This window comes from Dipodomys spectabilis, unplaced genomic scaffold, assembly GCF_019054845.1.
Source record: "Dipodomys spectabilis isolate Male_0828 unplaced genomic scaffold, ASM1905484v1 ptg000145l, whole genome shotgun sequence".
NCBI classification, from domain to species: domain Eukaryota; kingdom Metazoa; phylum Chordata; class Mammalia; order Rodentia; family Heteromyidae; genus Dipodomys; species Dipodomys spectabilis.
In genome coordinates this window covers 16,940,486-16,947,661 of record NW_024870822.1, presented here as the reverse complement: position 1 = coordinate 16,947,661, position 7,176 = coordinate 16,940,486, and the positions used below count along the sequence as shown (strand labels likewise).

General features: G+C 41.7%; 1 protein-coding gene across 1 annotated transcript in view; it reads right to left on the bottom strand.

Moving 5' to 3' along the window:
- Positions 1 to 4,520: 4,520 nt before the first annotated feature.
- The window catches only part of Saal1 (serum amyloid A like 1), a 31,293-nt gene continuing 28,637 nt past the window's right edge, over positions 4,521 to 7,176 (bottom strand). Inside the window, exon 13 of the transcript XR_006149221.1 lies at positions 4,521 to 4,533. The gene's annotated coding sequence lies outside the window, so the exon portion shown is untranslated. The remainder of the gene's footprint in view (positions 4,534 to 7,176) is intronic.

Sequence of the window (7,176 nt, the reverse complement as noted above, 5' to 3'; positions counted from 1 at the left end):
GTCAAAATGTCTAAGCTAAAATTATCATGCACTAGTATTATCCCATTTAATTCTCTTAAAAACCTTAGAGGTGTGGAGAGAAATTATATTAATTTTATCAATGAGAAAACTGAAAATTTTAGTAACTAAGCTATCCATGCCCATGAACATGTGGAGAAGGTGAGAACAGGTCTTTAACACCAGGTCCTTAAAAACATGTATCTTTCTCCTTTTCTGAACATTGGGGGGCCATAGCCTGGGGAGAAAATGTTATCATCCATATTTTCATAACATTCTATAATTTAGCGCTTATGAGGAATCAATTTTTGTTCCTTCATTCAACTATCTTCAGCTCCTTTTCAGACCCTCAGTACTGGACCTTGGTTTTTCTTTCCTTCCTCAACCTTCTACCTTCTCTTCCACCTTTGGGGAATCCCTCTAGCCTGTAAATACTAGCTTGTCAATTCTAGCTTGGTAAGTTTAAAGGCTACAAAATGACTAATGGGTCACACTTGTTTGAACCCATATGTAGAAGTAGACAAGATGTTTTCATTATCTTTTTTTTTTTTTCTGGTCATGGGGCCTGAACTCTGGGCCTGGGTGCTGTCCCTCAGCTCTGCAGCTCAAGGCTAGCTCTCTACCACTTGAGCCACAGTGCCACTTCTGGCTTTTTCTGCTTATGTGGTGCTGAGGAATCAAACCCAGGGCCTCCTGCATGCAAGGCAAGCACTCTACCACTGAGCCACCTTCACAGCCCCTGCATTATCTTTTTAAAGCATTCCCGAAAGGTAGGCAAGAAATGTTCCTCAAAGGGAATCATTCTACTCCTGCATTTCCTTGGAGGACCAAGCGTTAGCCATAAGGCATACCAAGAAACAGTTAGGTACATTAGCAGCCCCATGACAAAGGATAGTCAAGGTGCATGCCCTGATCAACTGTTTTCTTCTCTCAGTTAAATCAATTTAATTTTATCTAGGGAACCCAAAGCAGTATCAAAAAAGTCTTGAAAATGTGAATACTGTTTGAAGACAGAACAGACAGCTACAAAGGAGGACTAGCTTGGAAAGAATTCCCAGAGAATCTTGGTTTCCTTTTCTAGAAAGGGGGTGGGTATGAGGTTGAAAATGGAGAGGAAATACAGATGAAAATATTGCCCATGAAAAATATTATTCCAAGCCAAAGATGGCTGCGGCCAGGCAAATGGAGCAAAGGTGGCAGTGAGACCTGAGCGGCCCAGGAGGAAACCCAGAGCCGGCTGCTGGGAGGTTCAAGATGGATCATAAACCAGATGATACTCTCAAGGAAAACTTAGTTTTTGATATCATAACCAGAAAAATTAACCAACTTCCAGAAGCAGATAGGCTCCAGTGGCATCTGGCTTACCAGTGGCAGTGATCCCATTTTTGACAGCTAATGTGGCTTACAAAGGTTTCGTACGTTTACCTTTGAGTACAGGTGATTTGAGTTGTGAAACCTGTACCATGACACGGGGTGGACTGATTGATCTAGTTGTGGGTAGTCTGTACCCTATTATCTTGGCTATTACTGTAAATGGTGGTCTAGCAGCCAGGTACGGATCAGCGCTGCTACCAAATAAAGCAAACATCTTAACTTACTGGATCAGGATTTCTAAGCCTGTCTTTAGAAAAATGTTATTTCCCATTTTACTTCAGACTTCATTTGCAGCATACCTTGGATCTAGACAATATAAGCTAAAGAAAGGCTCTTCAGTTACCTGAGACTGACCTAAAAATGACTTAAAACAAATAAAATAAATTGGTGAAAATAAAAAAAAGAAAAATATTATTCCAGGACATAAAGGAACTGGCAAGAAAAGAGATTGAAGATACATTCCTATCTGAAGAATTAACATAGTAGATTATCTTATACACATTTAAATTATGTGCATTACATATTATTATAGTAATAATATGTGCTATCATGATGCATAATAATGTGTACATGAATTCTAGTAATAAAATGTGTAATCTACAGACAATAACTTTACAGAAAGATCTGGAGCTAGAATTCCACTTTAAAATCCACAGGCACAGACTTTTACTGAATTAACAAGTTCAACTCTTGTCTTTCTTCTTCCTACCTTAAGACAACATCAACTGGGCTGGGAAGGTAGCTCAGTGGTAGAGCACTTGCCTTGCATGCCTGAGGCCCTGGGTTCGATTCCTCAGCACCACATAAGCAAAAAGAAAAAAGCCGGAAGTGGCGCTGTGGCTCAAGTGGTAGAGCGCTAGCCTTGAGCTGAAGAGCTGAGGGACAGCGCCCAGGCCCAGAGTTCAGGCCCCACGACCAGACCCCCCCCCCCCAAAAGAAAACATCAACTGGGATTTAGTTTTAAAACTCTGCAAATCAAACAGTTTAAGTTTAGCCAAGGTGAAGTTTACCTGGGCTATTAACTAGCGGTAAACAATTAACTAGATGTTGCCTCTGTCTTCTGGGGACCTGGAGGTAATGAAGGTAGGTGTGATGCTCAGAAGCTTGGCAGCTGAGACACCCTTTCCTCTGGAGAATCTGAGAGATCAATCCAATTAGGAGAAGAGAAGAGAAGACGCTGCCCCTTGGTGGAGATGGATGGAAGAAGAATGTGTCTGCTCATTTGAAGTTACATAGATTTTCGGTTCAACTCAAAACCCCAATATCATCATTGATAAAACGCAAGAAACATCTACCTCGCAGGAGTTGTTTTAAAGGTGCTAGGTAAAGAACAGAAGCCCCTCAAAAATACTTTCTGTCCCCTCACCTCCCCCCCCCCCCCAAAGAAGACAGGAGACAGCATTCAGACTCACAAGGGGTAGCTTTGACCTACCAGCCCCAGCTCCTAATGAGGATTAACTTTGGGGGTGCGGGGAGGTGACTCTGCCCATGCTCCGCACCAACCCATTGCCCCCAAATATTTCCCGGCAGTTCCTGATGGGGCGGAGGAGGGACCACCCCTACTCACCTCGAGCGCCGTGATCAGCGGGACCAGCCTGTGGACCTGCGCTGCGGGTCGCTAATAAAAGAAGCCTGAGTCCGAGCCGGCCAATGAGCGCCCGAGGTACCGGGCAATAGCCAATGAGAAGGGAGCACCAAGGCACCTGTGTTGGGGGCTCTGCTGGTGGGCGGGTGAGCATCCGCCCGGAGCTGGCCTCCTCTGAGTGCTGATGGTGACTGCCAGCTGCCGCCCTTAACCTTCAGGTGTATTTGACAGGCGTTTTAATTAACCTCATACTGGGCCATCCTTAACCACAGAAGTCTGACTAATATTAAACAATCCAGAGTTAGAACTTCCCTCCAAACCAAATAACCTCTATTACAGACTTAATGACTTCCTGTAGACTTGTAGGGCTCCCCTCTGGTTGGAGAGCAAGGTAGAAATCCTCAGCCCCCCCACCCCACCCCATCTCTGTGCTTCTGGGTTATGTGATAGCCCAGTCCTGCCGCATACTTTTCTGAGTGTCGTTCCTTGTTCTTTTAGGCTGCACAATGGATGGACTTCTACTTAGAAGGGAAGCTCTCAGTGCACTTGTCATTTATTTTTTTCTAAGCTGCAAGCCAGTGAGCGTGCTAGATGAACAGAAGGTAAATGTTTGAAATACCTTCCTTTTTGGTTGAGTAGTCTGTTGGTTATGTCTTACCACAAAGAACACAATACTTCTGTCCCTTTGCATCCTGTGAGGACTGCTTCCCGGACCCCTACAGATGCCACAACCTAGGAATACTCAAGTCCCTCATACTAAATTTATATTTAATCTCTACACATCTTCCTCTATGCTATAATTCATCTTTAGATTACTTACATCTAATTTAAGTGCTAATTTAAGGTGTATAGTTGTTATACTATATTGCTTAAGGAACAATGACAAAGAATAAAAGTCTGCACACAGGCAACTTCCCCCCACACACACAATATTTTCAGTCCAGGGGTAATTGAGTAGATGTGTCGCTCTTGTGTATGTAGGGTCAACTATACTAGTTAACATGCCACATGTAGGACATTCTTATGTCTTACATTTGAAAAGTTGGTTTTATTGATGTATAAACACGGAGTTATCCACTTCTTTATGGGGTAGAGGGGTTTGAATTCAGGACCTCATGTTTACTAAGCAGGTACTCTACCACTTGAGCCATGACCCCATCCCCATTCTGTGTTGGTTATTTTAAAGATAAGTTCTCACTTTATGCCCTAGCTAGCCTCAATCGCAACCTATTTGTGCTTCCCTTTGTCACTGGGATGACAGGCATACATTATGGTGCCCAGCCATTGGTTGAAATAGAATCTCACACACTTCTTTTTGCCCAGGCAATCTCAAATATTGTGATCTTGTATCTCCAACTTCCAAGTAACTAGGATTACAGGCTTAAGTCACCCAGCCCAGTTATCCATGACAAAAGAAACAGTATCTAACTACCAAACATCAAAAGATGGAACATATCTATGACACAAAAAATTCCCTTGCCTCAATCTACTCCTCCTACATGCTGTCCCTGGAAACTATTTGATTTCTGTCTCTATAATTTTGTCTTTTCTGGAATGAGAAAAATTGACTACAGAATCTATAGGCTTTTGATTCCTAGCACTTAACACAGTGCTTTTGAATCTCATGTTGCATGTATCAGTTGCATGGCTGAGTACAGATGTATTTTAATTTCAGGAAACATAGCTTCCACAATTTTTCAGTTTTTCTTTTAGTCTATACAATAATTCTATTAAATACTATTCTTATTTGGTACACAGTAAGTAGTCTCAGAATCAATCAAAATCTAAACCCAATGCCCTTGCTACAATACCTTGAAGAACTGATCAAAGAGACATCTTGTAGAGTCTAACTGAGGTTAAAGATTACTTTCCTGAAGTTGAGTCTTTAGGAGGACTTGAACTACCCAGTTAAACAAGAGAGATGAGGCCATTTCATTCAATGAGTCATCCCTGGGGAGGTCAGGAAAATAGGGTAGAAACTGGCCCTGAGGTAAAGAGGCCCTTGATACCACAGAAGATTTTATAAGGGCATCTTAAAGGGCAGAGAAAAGCAAGAATCTTCTCTAGACCTCTCTGGGTATACCTAAACGAGGACCCTGAGGATTTCAGGCATCTAGGCTTTCCTCTCTGCCAGATTTCTTTTTTTGGGGGCGGGGGGGTCCGGTCATGGGGCCTGAACTTTGGGCCTGGGCGCTGTCCCTCAGCTCTTCAGCTCAAGGCTAGCACTCTACCACTTGAGCTACAGTGCCACTTCTGGCTTTTTTCTTATGTGGTGCTGAGGAATCGAACCCAGGGCCTCAGGCATGCAAAGCAAGCGCTCTACCACTGAGCCACCTTCCCAGCCCCTCTCTGCCAGATTTCTAAGATGACTCTGACCACTTCCAGAACACCTTGGCACTGTGCCTGAAATTTCACCAATTAAGGATTTTTATTGGGCTCAAGCATACAAGTTTAAAATTCACTTATTCTGAGAAGGTCTCAGAGAAAGACTAGCAGTTAGAGACATCTTTGTATGGATTTGCCTAATTAGAAGTGTTTACTTGGCTCCTAATACTAAACTGATATTTCTAATGAAATTCTGGAAGACTTGGTAAATAAATTTTAAAAGCTTGAAGAAAAGAGGGAAGTCTTTAGCAAATTTATTAGTTTCCATTGTTGCTCTAACAAACTATTGCAAATAATATAGTGGTTTCAAACAATAAATATTATCGTGTAATCCTGAAGATTAAAGATCCAAAATGGGTTTGCTTCTTTTACAATTTTCAGGTTTGTAGTGGAATTTGGAGAGATGGAGAAGAATAATGGAAGGGGTGACATAGAAAAAGTTTCAATTGTACCTGTAGCTCACACCTCTAATTCTAGTTACTCCAGGAGGCTGATATCTAAGGATTATGGTTCAAAGTCAAGCTGAGAGACTTTTATACAGTAAAAAGCCAGAAGTAGAAGTGTTACTGTGGCTCCAGTGGTAGAGTGCTCGCCTTGAGCCCAAGAGCTCAAGGACAGCACCCAGGCCCAGAGTTCAAGCCCCATGACTGACAAAAAAAAAGCCAGAAGTAGAGATGTGGCTCAAGTGGGAAAGTACCAGCCTTGAGCAAAAAAGCTAAGTAAGAGCACAAGATCCTGAGTTTAAGTGCCAGCATGAGAACAAAAGTGTGTGTGTGTGTGTGTGTGTGTGTGTGTGTTGCTAGGAGCCCGAAAATGTGCCTATAGGATTTCTCCTCTGGGAGGGTACTTATGGGATATTCTTTATGTGGCTCATTATATCATCTAGTTTTGGTTTTAAGCATGTTCCATTATATTTGAGAAGAAAATGGCTTGTCTGTGAGTAGATTATTATATACTACTAAGCAACCCTGTACTGATGAATTAACCCCTTATTGTGTGAATGCAATAATGTTTATTTCCCTCTCACTCTAGCCTAAGTGACCAGGGCATCATTGCTCCATATAATTCTGTGTGGCTACTCAGGGATTCAGAAAACTTATACTGATGGTTCTGCCATCTGACTCTGGCTGTCACCAAAAGGGAAGAGAAATTTAAGGTTGAATACCAGGCTTTAGAAAATGCTTTGGCAATAATTAATTTCACTTCCTTGGCTGTAAGTAATTACATCATAAGTAATTACTCTCTTAAGAGAACTGTGAAGTAGTTTTTTCACAAACCAAGAAGATAAGAACCAAATATGGAGAGCCTAAAAGCCTTTACCACCAAATGCAAAGGTCTGCCTATGTGTGCACTTAGAGCATAAGAACTCAGAGCGAGGTCATGAATACAGGAATATTTCAGACAACATAGCCTTTCCGTAACTTGACTTCTTTATTTATAAAATGTGTTATCTCATAGTGTTATTATGAGGATTAGTTGAGTTCATACTTACAAAGCATTTAGAGAGGTACTAGATAAGCAATTTTTCCATGCACAATCATTGAGAAAGAATACAGGAATACAAACATGTATAAGTCTGAGAGAGACGAAAGATGTGATAGTAAAACAAAAGGCCCTTTAGCATTATTCTTCAGAAAAGCCAAAATTCCATTTGTGAACCTGTGGGTATGAAACAGAGGCTGCTTCTACACAGAAAAAGATTACAAATTTTAGAGATATTAGGAGCCATATGGGATTCTATCCATGTTCAAATGGAAATTAATTTGAGCAGGCTAAGATACAATCTCTTGAGTGCTCAGGATCCAAATCTACTAAATCCTCTCCCACACACACCA